General features: G+C 51.3%; 1 non-coding gene across 1 annotated transcript; it reads right to left on the reverse strand.

Moving 5' to 3' along the window:
• Positions 1–4,165: 4,165 nt before the first annotated feature.
• On the reverse strand, positions 4,166–4,255 carry LOC118678684. Its single transcript, XR_004974972.1, has one exon. It is a non-coding gene; the product is annotated as a small nucleolar RNA SNORA70 (small nucleolar RNA).
• Positions 4,256–19,690: the final 15,435 nt, after the last annotated feature.

Raw genomic sequence — 19,690 nt, forward strand, 5'->3', positions numbered from 1 at the left:
AGAATGGGAATCCCATAAAATTGCTCATAAATATTTGGCATGTGTCCGTGAGGGGATCTGCTAGCACAGTGGTCGGCAAACTCATTAGTCAACAGAGCCAAATATCAACAGTACAACGATTGAAATTTCTTTTGAGAGCCAAATTTTTTAAACTTAAACTATATAGGTAGGTACATTGCTATTATCTTAATTAGGGTACTCCTAAGGCTTAGGAAGAGCCACACTCAAGGGGCCCAAGAGCCGCATGTGACTCTCGAGCCGCAGTTTGCCGACCACTGTGCTAGCATGAATGAAGTTATCCCACTCACACACAGTAGGAAGGCTCAGGGCAGAGAACGGTCACTCGAAGTCTTCTTTTTTTGAGATAACAGAATATCACCTGCCTCCTAACCTCCATCCATAATTATTTTTTTTTAAATATATTTTATTGATTTTTCACAGAGAGGAAGGGAGAGGGATAGAGAGTTAGAAACATCGATCAGCTGCCTCCTGCACATCCCCCACTGGGGATGTGCCCACAACCCAGGTACATGCCCCCGACCGGAACCGAACCCAGGACCCTCCAGTCCGCAGGCCGACACTCTATCCACTGAGCCAAACCGGTTTCGGCCATCCATAATTATTAAAAAAAATCTCCCAGCTCAGATTCCTTGTAGAGCCCACACTCTCCCCTTTTCCAAGGACTCACAGCGCTCACTGCCTGAAAGCTGAGCATATTCATAGGCGGGAAAACAGCAGTGAAGGAAAAGGGGAGTGGGAGCCAGAGAGCTTTCTTATAAACACGGAATCCTTTCTGTAGGGTTCTTACGTGTAGGGTTCTCACGATTATGCCAAGCGTGAGAACTCCCATAGGCCCTAGCTCCTCCCATAGACCTTCCCAACTGGTCCTGTTTGTTTAAAGCTCCAGTTAGTCTTTATCACCAGGTATAACTGGACTCCACTCTGGGCCCTTTAGAGACTGCAGTTTGAAGAGCGCTAGCCCTTCCAATAGGCCGTCCCCTTTGGTGACCCAGGCCCAGCATCCTGGTCACCCTGTGAGGATAATGAAGGCAATTTTAAGGGAAGCCATTTCTCTGTCTTTACAGTCTTAGGGATGGGAAGCTGTGGGGCCCTGGCTGTGGTTTTGGCCTTATGCCCATCCATTCTCTGGTCATCCTTTAGGAAAAACGCAGGTTTTGAATTCATCGGCCCCCACAGCGTTCCTCCCCTCCCCATTGTCCTTCCTGTGTTGTTCTGAGTCTTGGCCACACCGACCCTGCAGAATAACTGCGCAGTTGTCCTCATTGTCCGGGAGACTATTTTGGAACAGTGGCTTGGCTTGGTGATGGGAGGGGAGCCAGGAAGGACCCAGCTGTCGGGAGGCCCGGGACCTCAGGAAGTAGCGGGTAGACAGGAGGTTCCCGCGGCCCAGACAGAGGTAGCACAGTGTCTGACAGGTGCTCAGTCTTGGTGTGGGGAATTGGAAGGAGGAGAAAGGATGGGGAGCATTGTGTGTAGGTTGGAGGGAGGCTGCGGAAGCTCATTGGAGCTGGAGGGAGAGGAGAGGAGCAAAGTGGATGACAGAGGTTGAAGGGGAGGGGAGTGACGGTGGGTGTTGAGGGGGCACCAATGGTGTTTTGATTTATTATCTACAGAGTAGTTCCTACCACTTGGAACTTGGAGACAGCTGCTAGGGACCTTCTCTGGGATGACAGGCACGTCCGTGGGAGCCTCATGTTGAGTCAAATGAGATCCTACCACCACCTTTTGCAACGTGATAGGTGGTCGGACAACCTCCCAGCTTCCAGCTCTGTGAAATGGCAAAGATGAATCTTGAAGGTGTCGGGGTGGAGCAGAGGGGCCGATGGCTTCTGAGGGGACTAAGTTTAAATTCCCTGCTGGGGCTGACTGGCAGACCCTGAATGACGGATGAACGATTACTCTGACATATGTTTCTGTGAAAGAGAGGCTAAAGGACTACTTGCCTATCGCCACCAAATAGCCTTGCTCGCCTGCCTCCTTTGGCTTTTACTGGCACAACAGCTTGGACTAAAATTAACTATTAGATACAACCAGCAGGGTAAGCATCCTTGAGAAAGTATGTGCTTCTACAAGGTTGGGTCTTTAAAGACTAAACATAGAGATTCTAGCAAAACACCCGGGGACTCAGACTTGTTGGAGAAGTCAAGGTAGGGGCTGCCGCCTTCGGCAAGGTCCCCTCAGAGGCCCCCGACCTTTTGGAGAATTCTCCTTACAGACTTTCCAACCAAGTCTGGTGCTTCCCCACAGTTCCCCTTTCTACTTAAACTTTTCTCATGTCTTCACAGATCTGTGGAAGCAACATATCCCGAGTTAACACGCCAGTGCCACTGGTTCTTGTCCCCCCGGATCTCAGGGGATCACTGGAGCCCCCTCAGAGTCTGCACCAAATGTCTGGGGTCTTGTGATGCTGGGATTTAGAATAAAAAATATGTGTTTGGTTTTTGCATCCAGTTGTGGCACAGAGCTCCTAAAACCCTGGGCATTTTCTGATGGAAGCAAAAAGGGTGTCTTTCGTTATGTTAATAAGATGATTTTTGGAAAGTGCCTGAGGGGGACCAACCACCTGGTTAGAGGGTTGGCACTTTCAATCACAGCCCCCATCCCCACCTCAGGGAAGGGAGAAGGGCTGGAGATTGAGTTCATCATCAATGGCCAGTGGTTTAATCAAACAGGGCTCTGCCCAGCTGGTGTGCCTCAGTGGTTGAGCATTGACCCATGAACCGGGAGGTCAAGGTTCAATTCCCAGTCAGGGCACTTGCCTGGGTTGCAGGCTGGATCCTCAGTGTGGGGTGTACAGGAGGCGGCCCATCCATGATTCTCTCTCATCATTGATGTTTCTATCTCTTACTCCCTCACCCTTCCTCTCTGAAATAAAAATATATTAAAAACAAACAAACAACAACAAAAATGTGTCTCTGTATTGAAGCCTCCATTAAAACTCAAGTAGGAGAGCTTCCAGGCTGGTGAACAGATGAAGGTATTGGAGTGGGCACAGAAGCGAGACCCTTCCCATCTGGCTGTTCCTTTTATAATAAACTAGAGGCCCAGTGCACAAAATTCGTGCACAGGTAGGGTCCCTAGGCCTGCCTGGCAATCAGGGCCAATAAGGTTCCCTGCCTCCTCACCTTCCCGCCTCCTCCTTCTCTCACTCCCTCAGCGCCCTTTTCACCCGCCATGTTCCGCACTGCCCCCTGGTGGTCAGCGCACATCATAATGAGTGATCAAACTCCCTTCTCCTGGTCGAACTCCCAAGGGGACACTTTGCATACTAGCCTTTTATATATATAGAAGATTGGTAGTCTAGTAAGTAACCTGTTTCTTTGGGTCTATGAGCCACTATAGCAAATTAATTGAACCCAAGAAGGGGATTGTGGGAACCCCTGATCTACAGTCAATTGGTCAGAGCTCAGGGGACAAACTGGAGTTGCAGTTGGTGTCTGACGTGGGGAAGGGGGGCAGTTTTGTAGGACTGCGCCCTTAACCAGTGGGTAGATAGTGTCAGAACTGAGTTGGATCATAGGACACACAGGTGGTGCCTGAGAATTGCTCTAACCCAGTGAGCCACACCAGCTGGGCTATGTACGTCTTTTTTATCCATTCATCTATATATGGACACTTAAGTTGCTTCCATGTTTTGGCCACTATAAGTAATGCTTCAATGAACATAGGAATGCATATATAAATCAGCACTTTGGATTTCTTCAGCTAAATACCCAGAAGCAGAATTGTCAAGTCATATGGTAGTTCTAGTTTTACATTTTTTTTAAATATATATTTTATTGATTTTTTACAGAGAGGAAGGGAAAGAGATAGAGAGTTAGAAACATCGATGAGAGAGAAACATTGATCAGCTGCCTCCTGCACATCTCCCACTGGGGATGTGCCCACAACCCAGGTACATGCCCTTGACCGGAATCGAACCTGGGACCCTTCAGTCCGCAGGCCGACGCTCTATCCACTGAGCCAAACTGGTTTCGGCAAGTTTTACATTTTTGAGGAACCTCCACACAAAACCACAATGCGATATCACCTCCCACCGGTCAGAATGGCTAACATCAATAAATCCACAAACACAAGTGTTGAAAAGATCATCTTTTCAAGAAACAATGTTAGAATAACTGGACATCCACCTGCAAAAATAAGTAAATACTTAAAAATACATAAGAATGCAACTGTTTGCAGCCATTGCACACCAGGCCCCCACGGGGAAGAGAGCATGGTCGGCTTAATGCAGTGGTTCTCAACCTTCTGGCCCTTTAAATACAGTTCCTCATGTTGTGACCCAACCATAAAATTATTTTCATTGCTACTTCATAACTGTAATGTTGCTACTGTTATGAATCGTCATGTAAATATCTGATATGCAGGATGGTCTTAGGCCACCCCTGTGAAAGGGTTGTTCGACCGCCAAAGGGGGTTGCGACCCACAGGTTGAGAACCGCTGGCTTAATGGCTGCAGCCAAACCATTTTGTACGTTCGCTTTCTTTTTTTATTTCACAAGTTCACTTCCAAAAGCCCAACACTGCCTCCTTTAAGTAGGTAAATTGAAAGTACCTGTGGAAGTTTGGTTGACAAATCAGCAGGCCCCAGAGCGTGCAGCAGGTGGCACCGTTTCCAGGAAATTGCAATGACATTCGCAGCCGTCAGCCACCAGGGGGTGCTGCGTTGCTCCTGGAGAAGCGTTACTGCGAAGAGGCTCCCTCTGACTTCTCTCTCCCAGAGTTGGCACCAGACCCAGCGAGTCCATCTCAGTGTATTCTTTTCCTTCAGCGTGGGACTCATCTCCCTGTGTCTCCAGTCAGCCAGAGCTCTTATGGGAACAGGTTTCTGGGCCAAGTTCAGCTCTCCTGGAAAAGTATGAACTGTGAAACCCTTCTCTCTTGGCACCCCGCCCCCCCCCCCCCCCGCCCAGCCAGTGGGCAAAAGTCCATCCCCTCTTTTCTTTTCCTCTCGTCTTCCAACTTATATCTTTGATCCCGCACCCTCCAGTCCAATACAGTATCACAGATGTCTTGGGCAGTTGTGTATTCTCTCCTGGCTACTTATCACTCTGAAAGGAGAAAGGACAGCATGTTTTCAAAACGTGAGGCATGGCCCAGCCGGTGTGGCTCAGTGGTTGAGGGTCGACCTATGAACCAGGAGGTCAGGGTTCGATTCCTGGTCTGGGCACATGCCCGGGTTGCAGGCTCGATTCCTGGTGGGGGATGTGCAGGAGGTAGCCAATCAATGATTCTCTTTCATCATTGATGTTTCTAACTCCCTCTCCCTCTCCCTTCCTCTCTGAAATAAATAAAAATATATTAAAAAGAAAACGTGAGGCATGAGAGGGTATTCTGAACGAGTCACACATAATGATTGTTAGGTGTTCCGGCTCCACCCTGGCATGTCCGTCAGCAGAAGCCTGTCATTGAAACACAAAGCTGGATTCTCCTGACATGCTGTCACTTAACAAATACGAATTTCTTGGGCCAGTGTTTCTTATCAAGGGCAAACGAAGCGCACCTCCTTTGCCCTGCTCTTGCCAAGTGAGCACCCTGGAGGTTTGATCGGAGCGAGGTAGACACGCGAGGCCAGGGAGGCCGTGAGATCTCGGCCAGAGGCGAATGCTCAAGCCCAGGGTGCCCGTCCAAAGCCAGCTGCTCCGGCCGCCCTGGGCAGACAAAAGCAGGCGACAGGCTCCGCAGCACCTTCCCTCCCAAGTTATTCTGCAATTTCACGGAGTCCCACAGGCCTTTTATTTCCTCTCTAGGTGTGTGGCTTCTAGGAAGTTCTTCTCTCTCGAGTAGGGGCTAGAGGGAAGAGAAAAAATTCAATGTTGAAAGTGAAGGGATGTGAATCTGGTAGGGACTGGGCCAACTGAGTGTCAGAGGACGGAAGGAAATTTTGGATGGAGAGGAACCTAAGAAAATGGTGTCTTACCTGGACCTTTGCACCTTTGCCCTATTTCCGTGTGTGTGTGTGTGTGTGTGTGTAAGAAGGACAAGAAGGAAACGGAAATCACTTCCTAGGCATTGAGTGCAGCCTGTGGTGCCTGTGTGAGCCCGTACCAGCCCAGGACGCAGGCGATGGAGTGGGGAGGCTGCATCAAGCCATCTTCCTAACTATGGGGAAACGCAGAGGGTCCAGGGCTCACCCGCTGCACTGAAGGCCAAGAGCGAATGGTCCAGCTCCGGGGTCAGCCTCTCCCCTGGGTCTCCCCACACCGTGGCTACAGATGACTGACTTCCAGGTCGGGAAAGTCCCTCCTCTGAGCTGCCCTCGTTCCCCTCCAGAAGTTTGCAAAGCATTAGGCACGACATGGAAAGAAAAACGCCCGCCACTGTGTGTCCGGACGGGAGAAAGCATTGTCACCTTGGAGACACCCAACTATTGCTCACCTCAGAGCCACGGACGCACAGGCCCGGCCTTTTCAGCTCCTCCCGGCTCTCTCTCTAGCCTTTGGGGAGGCTCAAGCGAAGTTGGGTTGATGTTGGCGACTTGGGTAGTTAAGGTCCGGCTGGCGGGAGTGGGCAGAGCTGGGCCCCGTGGCAGAGCCCTGGGGTGGACCCCAAACTCAAGGCCACGTGGGAAGCACATGAGAAACTCGTCGAAGTTGCACGTGATGGGGGCTCATGTCCGGTGCTTCTGAGTCAGGAGGCCTGGAATGACGCCCTCGGACCTGCCCCTGTAACAAGCAAACCAGGTGATTCTGGTGGGGGTGGATCACGGCCCACACATGGTGAAAAACATACAGAAACTAGCAAATGGGCATTTGCCAAAGGAGGCCAAGGAAGTGAAGTCGCCAAAGGTGGAACCTGCCCAAGGGGGTGCAGACGAGCACTTAGTGGGAGAGAGAGCTACCAGCAGCCCTTGGGGGATCCCCAAAGAGAGCCTTTCTCAGAGCAACTCCAGCCCCGGCCCGTCTCTCAACAGCTGCCAACCATTTATTAGCGGGACTCGGCTGTAGCCAGGGGAGGCGGAGGGAGAGCAGACACAGGAGAACACAAAGTTGTGTTAATTACCAGCGCATTTCCTTGATGCCAAGGTGACCCGGTCTGTCATCTCCGTGCCCGTGGCTGGCGTTTGGCTGGGTCTGCCATTTGCAGCCAGCGCGCCCAGCCGGGCATCTGTTGCCCCCATTGCCATGGCGACAGCAGCTGCTGCAGCCGTCTCCTTTGAGAATGTGCCGGCCCGAGACCTCAGGAACCATTTTGGAAGCATTTGTCCCGACAGTGCCCGCTAATCTCCCTTTCATTTGTAATTATTTTATCGCCTGGGTTCTCTGCTTTGGCACGGGTCCCACAGCTAACTCCGCTCCCCGCCACCACCGGGTCCGTGGGGAGGTGTCAGCCGCCTCTGCCCCGTCTGGGCGGAGATGAAAAGGAAGAGGAAGGGAGAGAGAGTCTGACTGGGAAGCACTGGCCCTTCAAACAGACCCTGTCTCCTGGAGGCAGCCCTGGGAGGGCCCGGCTGATTGAAGTCGCCCGAATTCTACATCCCGAAGCCTTTGAGGCGAGCCGCCCCATCCAGGCCAAGAATAATTGAACACATAGTTTATCGGGCTCACCAACAGCTGTAGGGCCTAGGCGATTTGGAGAGGATTAGGGGAGCGCAGTGAAAGATACTCCCACCGGGTCCTCCAAATCCTCGTCCTGAATTCTACCAGCAAAGAACACATGTTCAAGCCCCGGGATGGCTTTTTAAGTCCGTTTTTCTCTCTTTCCAAGCGACTCCGTCCAGGGCTCCCAAGAATTTTAAGTGGCTGAGGCAACCGACGTCGGGGGTCCCTCCCGCTGTTGAGTTCCTTCCAGTTGCCTCCTCCAGTTCCCCAAACCTGTTTCCCCGCAGACAGCTCCAGTTCATGGGGGGATTCTGATCGCTCTGGGAGGTGCCTGAGGGGCGCAGGCTTTCCCTGAAGTCTACATGGCTGGCAGCTGTTGTCATGTCTAAGCGAGTGCAGGGCCAAGTTCAGGTTAGGATGAAAGGGGGGCTCTGAGGGTGGCTGGATGGAGAGAGGACACAAGGGACCCCCTTCCCCGGGTGAGAAAAAGTTGAAGAAAAAAATAAAAGCTTCAAACGGACCAAAGACTTCAATGTTTGTGTTTTTTTATTTTTATTTTTATTTTTATTTTTTTTAAAACACACCATATAAACACTAGAAGAAAGTTGGGGAGAATTTCTTTGTTGAAATCTTTCTAACCGTGGGGTCAGTCATGTGTTTCTAATGATTTCTACTTTAATTTTGTATCTTTTGTTAATTTGGCAAGATTTTCCTTGACAGCCTGGTTGATATGGCTCAATGGTTGAACATTGACCCATGAACCAGGAGGTCACAGTTCAATTCCTGGTCAGGGCACATGCCTGGGTTGGGGGCTCAATCTCCAATAGGGGGCATTCAGTAGGAAGCAGATGGATTGATGGATGATTCTCTCTCATCACTGATGTTTCTGTCTCTCTCTCTCCCTCTCCCTGAAATAAATAAAAAATATAATAAAGAAACGAGATTCAGTGACAGGCTGAGTTGACACGTCAATGCTTTATGGTGACTGTTCTCAGAGGGAGGACGTCTTTGGGTACATCCAGCATTCACCGAACGCTGAGCGAAGACGAGAGAAAAGGCTGCCTGAGACTCTCAGAGCTCCTCTCTCATGGACTCCACGCCTGCAGCAGCCAAGGAGTTAAAACATGTTGTGTGTCTCAGAAATCGGGTAGGAACCGAGAGAACGGGAATGACAGCATTTCAGGAAAGGAAGAGGGAGGACTTTTAAAGAGAGAAATGGGGCGAATGTGGGTGCACGCCTGTGTGTCTGAACGTATGTTTATGTAGCTTAGTCAACAAGCTGGAGTGAATGTGCGCAGATGAGGAATTGAGGGTGTGTGTGCTCGTACGTGACAAATGGAGATGCTGTGCCCATGTGTCACAGGAAGGGTTCTCTCAAGTCCCCCTTTTAAGGTGTTTACAGAGTATTTATGAGGCGCCTCCACCCCCATTGTCAACTAGCTTTTGACTCTTGCCTGATGTGTCTGCCTAGAGCCCTCTCACCCAAGGCTTCCCCCTTCCTCCCTGTCCACAGTCTCTGTTGGCACAGGACACATGCAATGACTCGAAAGCACGGACGGAGGGTCTGTGACCTGCTTGAGATTGTCCTACATACTGGGGAGAGAGGGTGACAGAGGCAGGTGAGGCCACAGCCCTCATGAGGCTTTTATGCAGGTGCAAGAAGATGGGCCATGAAAACACAGACACGTGGGATGACTTCAGGTGGTGGGTGTGTCCCATGTACATGCTGCTGGGGGTAGGGGTGGGGAAGGTGGTGGTGGAGGGTCTTAAGGCAGCAGGGTGCCCGTTGGTACGATGACCAGGCTGCCATGCAGGGACTGGGGGGAAAGTAAGTGCAAAGGACCCAAGTGAGGGCAACTTGGACGTGTTCTGAAACAGAGCCAGGGGCTGTGCCAGGGCTGGGTGGGGAGCACCGAGTAGGGAGGAGGGCGCTGTGGGCCTGGCTTTCGGAAAAAGGTTGGATTTTATTCTAATTGCAGTGGGAATCCATGGAAAGGTTTTAAGGAGGGAAGTGCTATAGCTTGATTTACATTATAGCCATGGTTTACCTTTCGTCATATACAATAGAAATTAAAACCGAGATATTTAAAAAAGTGTTAGTTAAAAATAAAATCAACAAACCCATTACATGTCAACATACATAACATTTTTATTAAAAAATAACTATATTTTCGAAAGCAAAGAAACTTTAATGAGGAGAGTGGCAGCGTTTTATTATTATTATTATTATTATTATTATTGTTATTATTATTTTAAATGGATTTAAGAGAGAGAAACATCGATTTACATCAGCTGCCTCCCATATGCATCCTGACCAGGGACCAAACCTGAAACCTGGGTCTGTGCCCTGACCAGGAATCGAACCCATGACCTTTTGGTGTACCGGACGACGCTCCAACCAATTGAGCCACACCGGCCAGGGCAGAGTGGCAGTGTTTTAAATGTTTGTAACTTTTCTAAGTTTGGCTGAAGAGAAGACAGTTGATTTCTCACGTTTGTTGCTGAAAAACAAAACAAAAAAACCCCACCACCAACAAAAATGTGTTGTGTTTTTCAGTTGAAATATATGGAGAAAATCTGACTTCACAGAGATATATACTTGTAAAGAGAAGAAGTATTTAATAGATAATGACAGATATTTGTTAGCTGAAAAATTGACGAGTACTAGTTTCTTAAAGGGTAGTTGCAACGCGGCATCTAAAACCATCTCAAGGCCCAGCCACAGTAGCTCAGTGGTTGAGTGTCGACCTATGAACCAAGAGATCTCCGTTCGATTCCTGGCCAGGACACATGCCCGGCCTGGGTTGTGGGCTCAATCCCCAGTGGGGGGCGTGCAGGAGGCAGCCAATCAATGATTCTCTCTCATCATTGATGTTTCTATCTGTCTCCTCTTCCTTCCTCTCTGAAATCAATAAAAAATATTTTTTTAAAAAGAATATCTTAAAATAGCATTTGTTTTGTAGGTACCATAAAATGTCTATAAGCAAATATCTCCCATTTCATACGATTACTAAATTTGACCAGAGAGAGTGTCGCCTGTGTGTTATTATGTGGGTGACGGAGGTCTGCTAGAAATGAGGCTTTGCAATCCTATTCCCTCTTGAATAACTCTGGGAGCTCAGGGGTCAAGCTTTATCTGTAGGCAGCTGGGCTAGAGGACTCCTAACAGTGCTTCCAGGTTTACACCTAGGGATTCTGGGCGTGATTTTGGAAATTGCTGACAGGGATCCAGATGGTTTTTACAGAAGTACTCATTGTCACCTCTAGGGGGCGCGCCAGCCCTCCGTACAGCCTCGAAAAGCTAAGTAGCTAATTCCTCAACATCTTGCAATGCTCTGGGGGCTTTTGAGTTTCTTGGTGAGAGGGAATTTACTGTCTAGGGAAGGAGTAGGAGACTGAGTTAGTGGGGGGAGTAAGAAAAAGTGACGACAGCGGATATTTCTCAGGGAAGTAGAACAGGTAAATTGGTCTAGTGCGACTGACTAAAAGGAGGATCCCAGATATGAAATGAACTCAGAACTAAAGGCTGACATTGGGCAGGGGTTCTGGGGAGGCAACAGAGAGACAGAGAGTCATAGCTGCTTTGAAAATGGGTTTAGTTTCCACCTAGCACACATCTATTGACCCAGGAATGTGCTGGGCGTTGGGAAAGCAGTGGTGAGCAAATGAGACCGACCAGGATTGACTCAGTCATGGGAAACCTGTCACTGGAAAGTGTTAATGAGGGTCAGACGGGCTAAGTTTATCTATTATTTATATTAAAATATATTTTTTATTGATTTCAGAGAGGAAGAAAGAGAGATAAAGAGAGATAGAAACATCAGTCATGAGAATCATTGACCAGCTGCCTCCTGCACGCCCTCCACAGGCAACCCAGGTATGTGTCCTGATCGGGAATTGAACGGTGACCTATTGGTTCATGGGTCAATGCTCAACCACTGAGCCATGCCAGCTGGGCAAGACGGGCTAAGTGTAGACAGATGATAATAGGTAACAGGGGGATGTAACCTGGTCTGGAGGCCAGAGAAGGTCTCCTGAAGGCAGCAGAGTAGAAGGATGAACAGGAGTGCGTAAGTGAAGAGGTGGGTTGAAAGCAGTGGGGAAGGAGAGGGAGAAGGAGGGAGGGAGGTGAGTGATGGGAATGTTGCTGTGGAGGAAATAGCATACGGGGGGGGGGGGAATGGAAAGGAGCTGAGCATGGCTCTTTTGTTGAGTGACAGATGGAGCAGTGGGAAAGAGATGAGGCTGGAGTGGTTGGGAGGAGTCAGGTCAGGGTAAGGACCACGGCAGGCAGCTGTGGGAAGGTTTTAGGGGAGGGATCCAGGGGAGATCCTTCCAGCTGGAGTGGCACATGGAGGGAACGAGAACAAGGCCGCAGGCTGGGCACAGGGCACCTGGGAGCTGATGTGGGCGGCGAGCTGTGGAGAGGAGTGGAAGGAACTGAGACATTTAAAAGGCAGTCGCACTGGGTTTTAGCTGAAGAACTAACGGGGATTTTTTTTTCTCCCCAAAACTTACGGCTAGCCCTGGCTGGTGTTAGATGGTTAGAGCATTGGCCTGCACTTCAACCTGTGGGTTCAATTCTGGTCAAGGGCGGGTACCTGGGTTGTGTGTTCAATCCCCAGACCTGGTTGGGGTGTGTGTGGGAGGCAACCAATTGATGTGTCTCTCTCACATGGATGTGGATCCATGCCAGAGAGCTGGGGTCCCCCTCCACCCCTGAGCCAGGAAGTGCTATTTGGAAAGGTGGGGGAGGCATCCTGAAGCAATGGCTTGCTTTCTATGGGGTTCATGGCCCTAACTTTTGCTTCTCCTACCGACTATGTAGGGAGAAGCCTGCTGAGGGACAGAGATGTTTAGAAAACTCTTGGATGGCTGACATGACCGGGCAAAAGGGCTGAGCATGGGCATCATCTCATGTGTCCCCGCTCTTTTTCTTCCTGACCTTTAGTTACTAGGGGTTTAGATTTGGGGGTTTAGTTATTACCAGGGAAGCGGGAGTTAGGGGCACTCCCTAACACTCCTGCTGTGCTGGCTAATAATGTTCCCCCAGTTCCTAGTGGACCCTGCGGGGCTCCCTCTTCCTTCCATGAACCAGTGGGGTATTCTATTTTGTAAGGGTGATGACTAACTCCGCCTGGCAGGTTCAGAGCCGCCCTGTTGGCACTTGACCGGCAAGGGCTGGGCCCCACTTCAGCCCAGTCCATTCAGGAGCATGCATCATCCTCTCTTGACATCGGGCGTGGCGAGGGCAGTGCCGGCCGGGGGCCTGGCCTCAGGGGGCAGAGATCTTGCCGGAGCCACTGGGTTGGGAAGGTGGTTCTGTGCATGACCTGCGTGGAGAGTGAGCAGAGACAGCCAGTGAGTAGGACCCCTGGGCCGGGGCCACAGGGGCGAGGCTTCCAGGCACATGGTAGATGCCTCAGCGGCAGAGCCTCCTTGAATGCAGACACTGAGGCTCCTGGGCACCCTGTCGGAATCCGGCTCTCAGTTCCTCCGGGAAGGGGAGCCATAGTTCTGCCTGACTTCTTCGCACCCTCAAGTTCTTTCCTGAAATTGTTCTTTATCCATCCGAGTGTCTCCATCTTGCAGTAGCTGCATATGTTTGCCCCTGGAGTTTCTGCATTAAAATAAAAGGATTATTGATTTCAGAGAGGAAGGGAGAGGTAGAGAGAGAGATAGAAACATCAGTGATGAGAGAGAACCATCGATGGCTGCCTCCTGCACGCCCCACACTGGGGATTGAGCCTGCAACCCGGGCTTGTCCCTGACAGGGAATCGAACCGTGACCTCCTGGTTCATAGGTCGGCACTCAGGCCTGGAGCCACACAGGCCGGGCAGTTTCTGCATTTTTTCCCAGTTTTAGTCTCAACTTCCACTTGGAATCTTATGAAGTTTAAGGTTGTTGGATTCACACTTGTGGTGGGTGATGAAGACGTGTAAGGCAGCGTTGATCTCCAACATGGAGTAGATTCCAGGACACGGGCCTCTCCTGCTCTGACTATGCAGTAATCTCTTGGCTCTCTGCCCCTCCCTACACGCAGAGCTGGCCTCCTCTCCCGTCTGTCCTTCACAGGGGACTTTACCTGTAAGTCTTCAGCTTGGTACACAGGCCTGGCCCTGATCTGGCCCCGCCCTCCCCATCCCTGCTGCTGGTCCACGTGATTGAGTCCTGGGCGCTTGGGGGGCATTATTGAAATAATGATGCCGCTTCAGCCCCCACATGCTTTGTTTGCTCCCAGGACTCTCCGCTCCAAAACTTGTCCTTTGCTTGGCTCCTCATACCCTTGCTCAAAGGTTGTTGCCTCCAGGAAGCCCTCATGCCTCCTGCCAGGCCCAGGGTCTCTCCATTCTTTTCCCAGAGCACCCACATCCCAGAACCCCCTGCGTGGTAATTCTCTGCTCTCATGCCAGCTCCCCCACCAGATTAGTTCCCCCTCAAAGCTGGGGACTGGCCCTCATTCATCTTTATAATCCCAGGTCCGGCAAGTCCTTTGTCTCAGTGGGGAGTGAGTCCCTATTTCTTGTAGGAATGAATAAACGCAAGAATGAATAAAGCAGGAATCTCAATCCATCCTTTATTCCAATAAAGATGTACATTATTGCACCACTGGCATGGCTCAGTGGTTGAGCATAGACCTATGAATCAGGAGGTCAGGGTTTGATTCCCGGTAAGGACACATGCCCAGGTTTTGGGCTCGATCCCCAGATCAGTGCAGGAAGCAGCCGATCAATGATTCTCTCTCATCATTGATATTTCTCTCTCCTTTTCTCTCTGAAATCAATAAAAATATATATTAAAAAAGATGCACATTATCCAAGAACAAAGCTTCCCCATTTTGAAAAACCCATGCCCTATTTTGAGAAACATAATTTTTCCCCCTTTCTCTGTTATGAACATTTTAAAACAAACCGGATATTGTTATGACACGAAACGGAAGCAAGGGAACTGGAGTGCGCCGTGCTCCCTTTGCCCGCACTGCCATCCCTTCAGAACCCAGCCTGCCCTTCCCCTGAGCAGTCATCGTCCTGCCTGGCCCCCACTGTGTGGCTCTCGGTCAGTTCCCCGAAAGCCAGTTTGCTGGAACTCAACGGTTTCTGGCACTTTGGCTGCCTGGCAATTGGCTTTCAGCAAGGTGGCCCACTGCCCATCACAGAGCGAGAGCAGCCTGGCATGGGGAAGGTACCTCACCTGTCTGCCAGGCAAGGCCCTGCCCAGGCTTCCCCAGTTCTGAAGCATCTCCTTTCTCCCCGCTCAGAAAAGGCACTCAGAGCTCCTTTCCACGGGCTGGAAGTCATGCGCACATCAACCTGACCCTCCCTGCCTGGGCAGAGGGAAGAGAAACCAGCATCACCTCATGCCCAACAGGCTATCCCTGCAGGGAAGGGGTCCTGCAGAGGGAATTCGCTTCTACATTTGGCCTCATCACCCCGGGGAGGGTGTGTGTGTGTCTGTGTGGCTGGGGTGGGGCGCAGGTAGGGGCTCATCTGCCTAAGGGGGCGTTTTGATTGGCCCAGATTTATGAGGATGGGATTAGAAGGAAAGGGGAGGGGGGGAGCTCTGATATCCAAGTCAATTAAGAGAGTTAGGAGAGTGCGATCCGGAAGAAGGTGGGCTGTGGGGCAGCGGAGGGGGGACCCATTTGGAGTGACAAGAGGAGGCAGAGTAAGCCGCGCCCTCCTGGCCTCGAGGCCTTCTCAGAGCAGCTGTGTCTGAAGCAGAACCCTGGGTTTTGGGAATTTGGGGGGGGGGGGAAGGGGCAAGTGGACATGGGCACAGGTGACAGCCACCTGGCGGGAGTACCTTCTCAGACCTGAGAAGTTCTGCCTTCACTCCAGGTTTAGAGGTGCGCTTTCACCTCTTCCAGACCGGATCTCACACCCTGTACCAGAACCTCTTCTAGAAAATTCCTTGGCCTGGGTCAGGCATTTGGTATATGGTGCTCCTCCCATCCCTCCATCCCACACCTGATGCTCCCTCAATCCCTCATCTGGGGGCCTCTGAGGAGCCCTAGTCCACACGCCATCTATACCCCCTTCTCCCCTCCTTTGCCATGTACCTGCCTTTCTCCAGGTTGCTGCACCCAGAGAATCGATTAGCCGAGTGGGTTAGGCTCCAACAAGGTGAGTGGAGCCGGAGCTCCTGGGTCACTAGCTCTGCCTTACTAACCCCCTTAGTTCTGCTGGGCCTTGACCTTCCCCTTCTGTAAAGTGGGCAACATGTCCTTTCGCCTCCCTCGAGCTGCCCAGTGCATGGTCCCTCTGAGTTCCCAGGGATCGCGATGGCTGCAGCTCGCCAGGATGCAAATCGGTAATTTTTATGTTTTTGCCAAGCCTCTCGCATCAGCTCCCGTTTCATAACCCCGGTCACCTTCCCCTCCCCTCCCTTCCTGCACGTACAGGTCCTCCCTCGAGCCCAGATGCACACCTGCAGGAAAAATTGGCATGGGCTCCTTCCCATCTGTCACCACTTCAAATGGCTTGAATATGCTGATGACAGATAAAGTAATTGCAGAGCGCACGAATGACTTAATATGTGATGTGTTCAAATACCTTTTTAATGCCAAGCATTTGTATAATTTATAGCTGGAATCCACAGTTTTCATCTTGCTTCCCACTGCTCACCTACTTGCTCCCCCATTGGAGTGGCGGGAGCCCTGGCCCCGTGGCTCAGGGTATTATGGGAGGAGGTGGAAGACATGCTGCAGCGTTAGTGATGCCCATGGATCGACCTCTGAATCTCCACGGCCTTGTTCTGTGCTGAGCATGTCAACATTTTGGATGAATGAATTATTTCTTTTTAAGTTTTCCTTCTTTCTTTGGAATATATTTTTATTGATTTCAGAGTGGAAGGGAGAGGGAGAGAGAGAAACACCTATGATGAGAGAGAATCATTGATCGGCTGCCTCCTGCACACCCGTTACTGGAGATCGAGCCCGCAACGTGGGACCCTTCAGTCCACAGGCTGACACTCTATCCACTGAGCCAAACTGGCGAGGACGATGAATGCATTATTAAATGGAAGTCGGGGATTCATTTAACAACTATTTACTGAGTGCGTATATGTGTCCAACACCATTCTAGGCAGTAGAACCCAACCATGAACAAGGTGGACCAGGTCCCCGCCCTCAAAGGGTTTATCATTTAGTGAGGGAGACAGACGATAAGGAGGCAATAGCAACAAAGCACACGGAGTGCTCAGCGGCGTCTTGGTAACTTAGGGCACCAAGACCTCATCTAGGCTGGAAGTAAGCGATGAGCCTTCTGGGGGGTGGGGAGGATGAGCTAACCGGAGAGCTGGTGGGAAGCTTGGGGCAGTCAGGGGCCCTGAAGAGATAATGGAGCATCAGCCATGAGCACACACAACCCTAAGTTTGTGCAGGAACAATGCCAAGGTCACCACCCAAACATCTGCTGTGGCTACAGTCCGAGAAGAGTTGGTCATTCAATGCAAGAGCCAGTCCCTGGCCTCTGTAAAGGCTCTGAGGAGAGGGGGCCACACAGGACTGGTGGGAGGTTTTCAAAACGTGACTGTTACCGTAGTTCGCTAGGTATTAATGGAGGAGAGGAAGCAAAGGGGAGGTCGGACATCGGACATCAAGCCTGTTTGTTTCACCAGGGAGACAGCTCCCCACCCCCCAGGGAATCACAGCCTTGTCCCTCCAAGGGGATGGACACCCCTACATATGCCCTGACTGGAAATCAAACCAATGACCTCTTGGTGCCTAGGTCAATGCTCAACCGCTGAGCCACACCAGTCGGGCAGTCAGGATTTTCTAGAGGGTAGTGAGTTGTTAGGGCGTGGAGAGAAACAGAGAAAGCCAGCCACCCCAGTGCAAGCAAAGGCCAGGTGGCAGGCAGGTCACTGGCTGGTCTCAATGGTACCTGGTACCGAGGGTAATTCAGTGCTTGCCCCCCATCTATTCAGATTAATTCCAGGGGCGGGGAGAGGCCTCCCAGTGAGAGTCAGACGGGCCCAGCTGTGGAGAAGCAGGGCTGTGGGGTCTCAGAATAAGTCAGTGCCCACAGGGCTGAGGCCTGAACTGGAAACGAGCCCCTCCCTCCCACTTCACAGCCTGTCAGAACTCCAACCCAGATGGGTCCCTTCTGAACTGTGTGTGCGTGACGCCTGTTCCCTGCTTGTTTGCACACAGTCCCTGGGCAGGACTGGCCAGGGGAGCCCTGTGCACAACCCTGGGACACTCAGGGCAGCGTCCCAGCTGGGAGAAGGCCGTGTCTGCGTGGGCTGCGGCTCAGCCACAAGCTGCAGGCGGCCATGCCTCTTCACTCCTGTTCATTGTCTCCTAACCGCAGGAGGAGTCCATAAAACCAGCCGGTGCATCTCCCCCTGGCGCCCTGACAGCCTCCCCAGCGTGGGAACTCTCCGCAGGAGCCTCCTTTCGGGACAGGCCTCCTCCGGGCCCTCCAGCCCTGGCCTCCATTGCTGTCAGCTGCCCGGAGTGTCCTGCTCAGCAAGTTCAGGCAGCTCGCTGGGCGGGCAGGAGGGAGGTGTAGGAGCCTTTGGAGGGGACACCAGCTTCTCTGCTGCGGCCGAGTCCCCTCTAAGCGTAACCTCTCCTTCAGCAGTTGGTCTGGTCTCCCCTCTGCACAGGGAGCGCGCGCCGGAGTGGGAGTCAGAAGGAGAAGGACTCTGAGTCCTGGCTTGGCCTTCGCTAGCTGTGTGGCCTGGGGTGGGTCAGACCCTTCTCTGAGCCTCAGGAGGGGGTACCTGTAAAATGTGAGTTATACGCCTGTCTACTGACAGGCTGGTGTTTGCCCTGTGTTTCGAAGGTGCTAGGCACTGAGGTCCCACCTACCCTGCTCAATTTTTTTCAAAGCTTAAATCATCTCCTAAGATATAATACAGTGTATTCCTTTATTAGGTCAATTTTCTGTCCCCTAGCGCAATGGTCGGCAAACTGCGGCTCGCGAGCCACATGTGGCTCTTTGGCCCCTTGAGTGTGGCTCTTCCACAAAATACCACATGCGGGCGCACACGTACTGTGTGATTGAAACTTCATGGCCCATGCACAGAAGTCGGTATTTTGTGGAAGAGCCACACTCAAGGGGCCAAAGAGCCGCATGTGGCTTTCGAGCCGCAGTTTGCCAACCACTGCTAGCAGGAGAAGGCTAGCTTGTTGGGGAAATACTTTGATCTGTGCTTTGGGATAGAAGCTCATATTAAGGGGCACCTGGGCTTGGGTGGAATGTGCCTGGGGATGTTTGTACCTTGTCCTAAGCAGGGGTTCTCAACCTTCCTAATGCCGCGACCCTTTAATACAGTTCCTCATGTTGTGGTGACCCCCAACCATAAAATTATTTCTGTTGCTACTTCATAACTGTGATTTTGCTACTGTTATGAATCGTAATGTAAATATCTGATAGGCAGCATGTATTTTCATTGTTTGAGACCCACAGGTTGAGAACTGCTGTAAGGGAATACGGGGGAGGGTGTGTGTGAAAGGCTGAGAGGTGCATGAACTGACTCCATGGCCACCTTGCCCATATTCTGTTTCTCTGCATTCACAACGTGCTTGTATATACATCAGTTTCTAGTTGGCAATGGGGGCTGGGCTGACATCCGGGTTGTTGTGGGGCAGAACAGAGGTAAGACACACCAATGTGGTACCTACCTGGTGGCAGGCAAATTCACAGAAACCATGTGAAGGCCTTTGAACTCTTACAGGCCAAGGAATGGATTTAGACCATGTTCAAGAGAATGTTTGCAGGCCAGGGAGGTACCACGGCCATCCTGTGACATGTAGCCCATCACCAACTCCATTCTTCTTTTGGGGAGAGGGAGAGAGAGAGAGAGAGAGAGAGAGAGAGAGAGAAACAGCTTCAAACGAAGAGCTTTCCTCTGTCAAGGTCATATCTCACCGATGGTGACAAGGCTGGTTTTAAATTCCCTGTTGCCTGCTTCCAACCCATGGCTGCTCCCTCTGCGCCAGACCACCTGTCCATCACGAAAGGCTTGCGGTCTCAGGTAACAGATGAGGAATTTCATCGCGAGGGGTTGCGCAATCTGCCCAAGGTCAGACCTGGCTTCCTGCGGGTGCTGGGAATGGGCAGAGATGCCAGCAGGGCACACGCAGGCCACCGGCTGGGCCTTCGGGGCCCCTGGGAGC

This window comes from Myotis myotis, unplaced genomic scaffold, assembly GCF_014108235.1.
Source record: "Myotis myotis isolate mMyoMyo1 unplaced genomic scaffold, mMyoMyo1.p scaffold_m19_p_20, whole genome shotgun sequence".
In the NCBI taxonomy this organism is placed as follows: Eukaryota; Metazoa; Chordata; class Mammalia; order Chiroptera; family Vespertilionidae; genus Myotis; species Myotis myotis.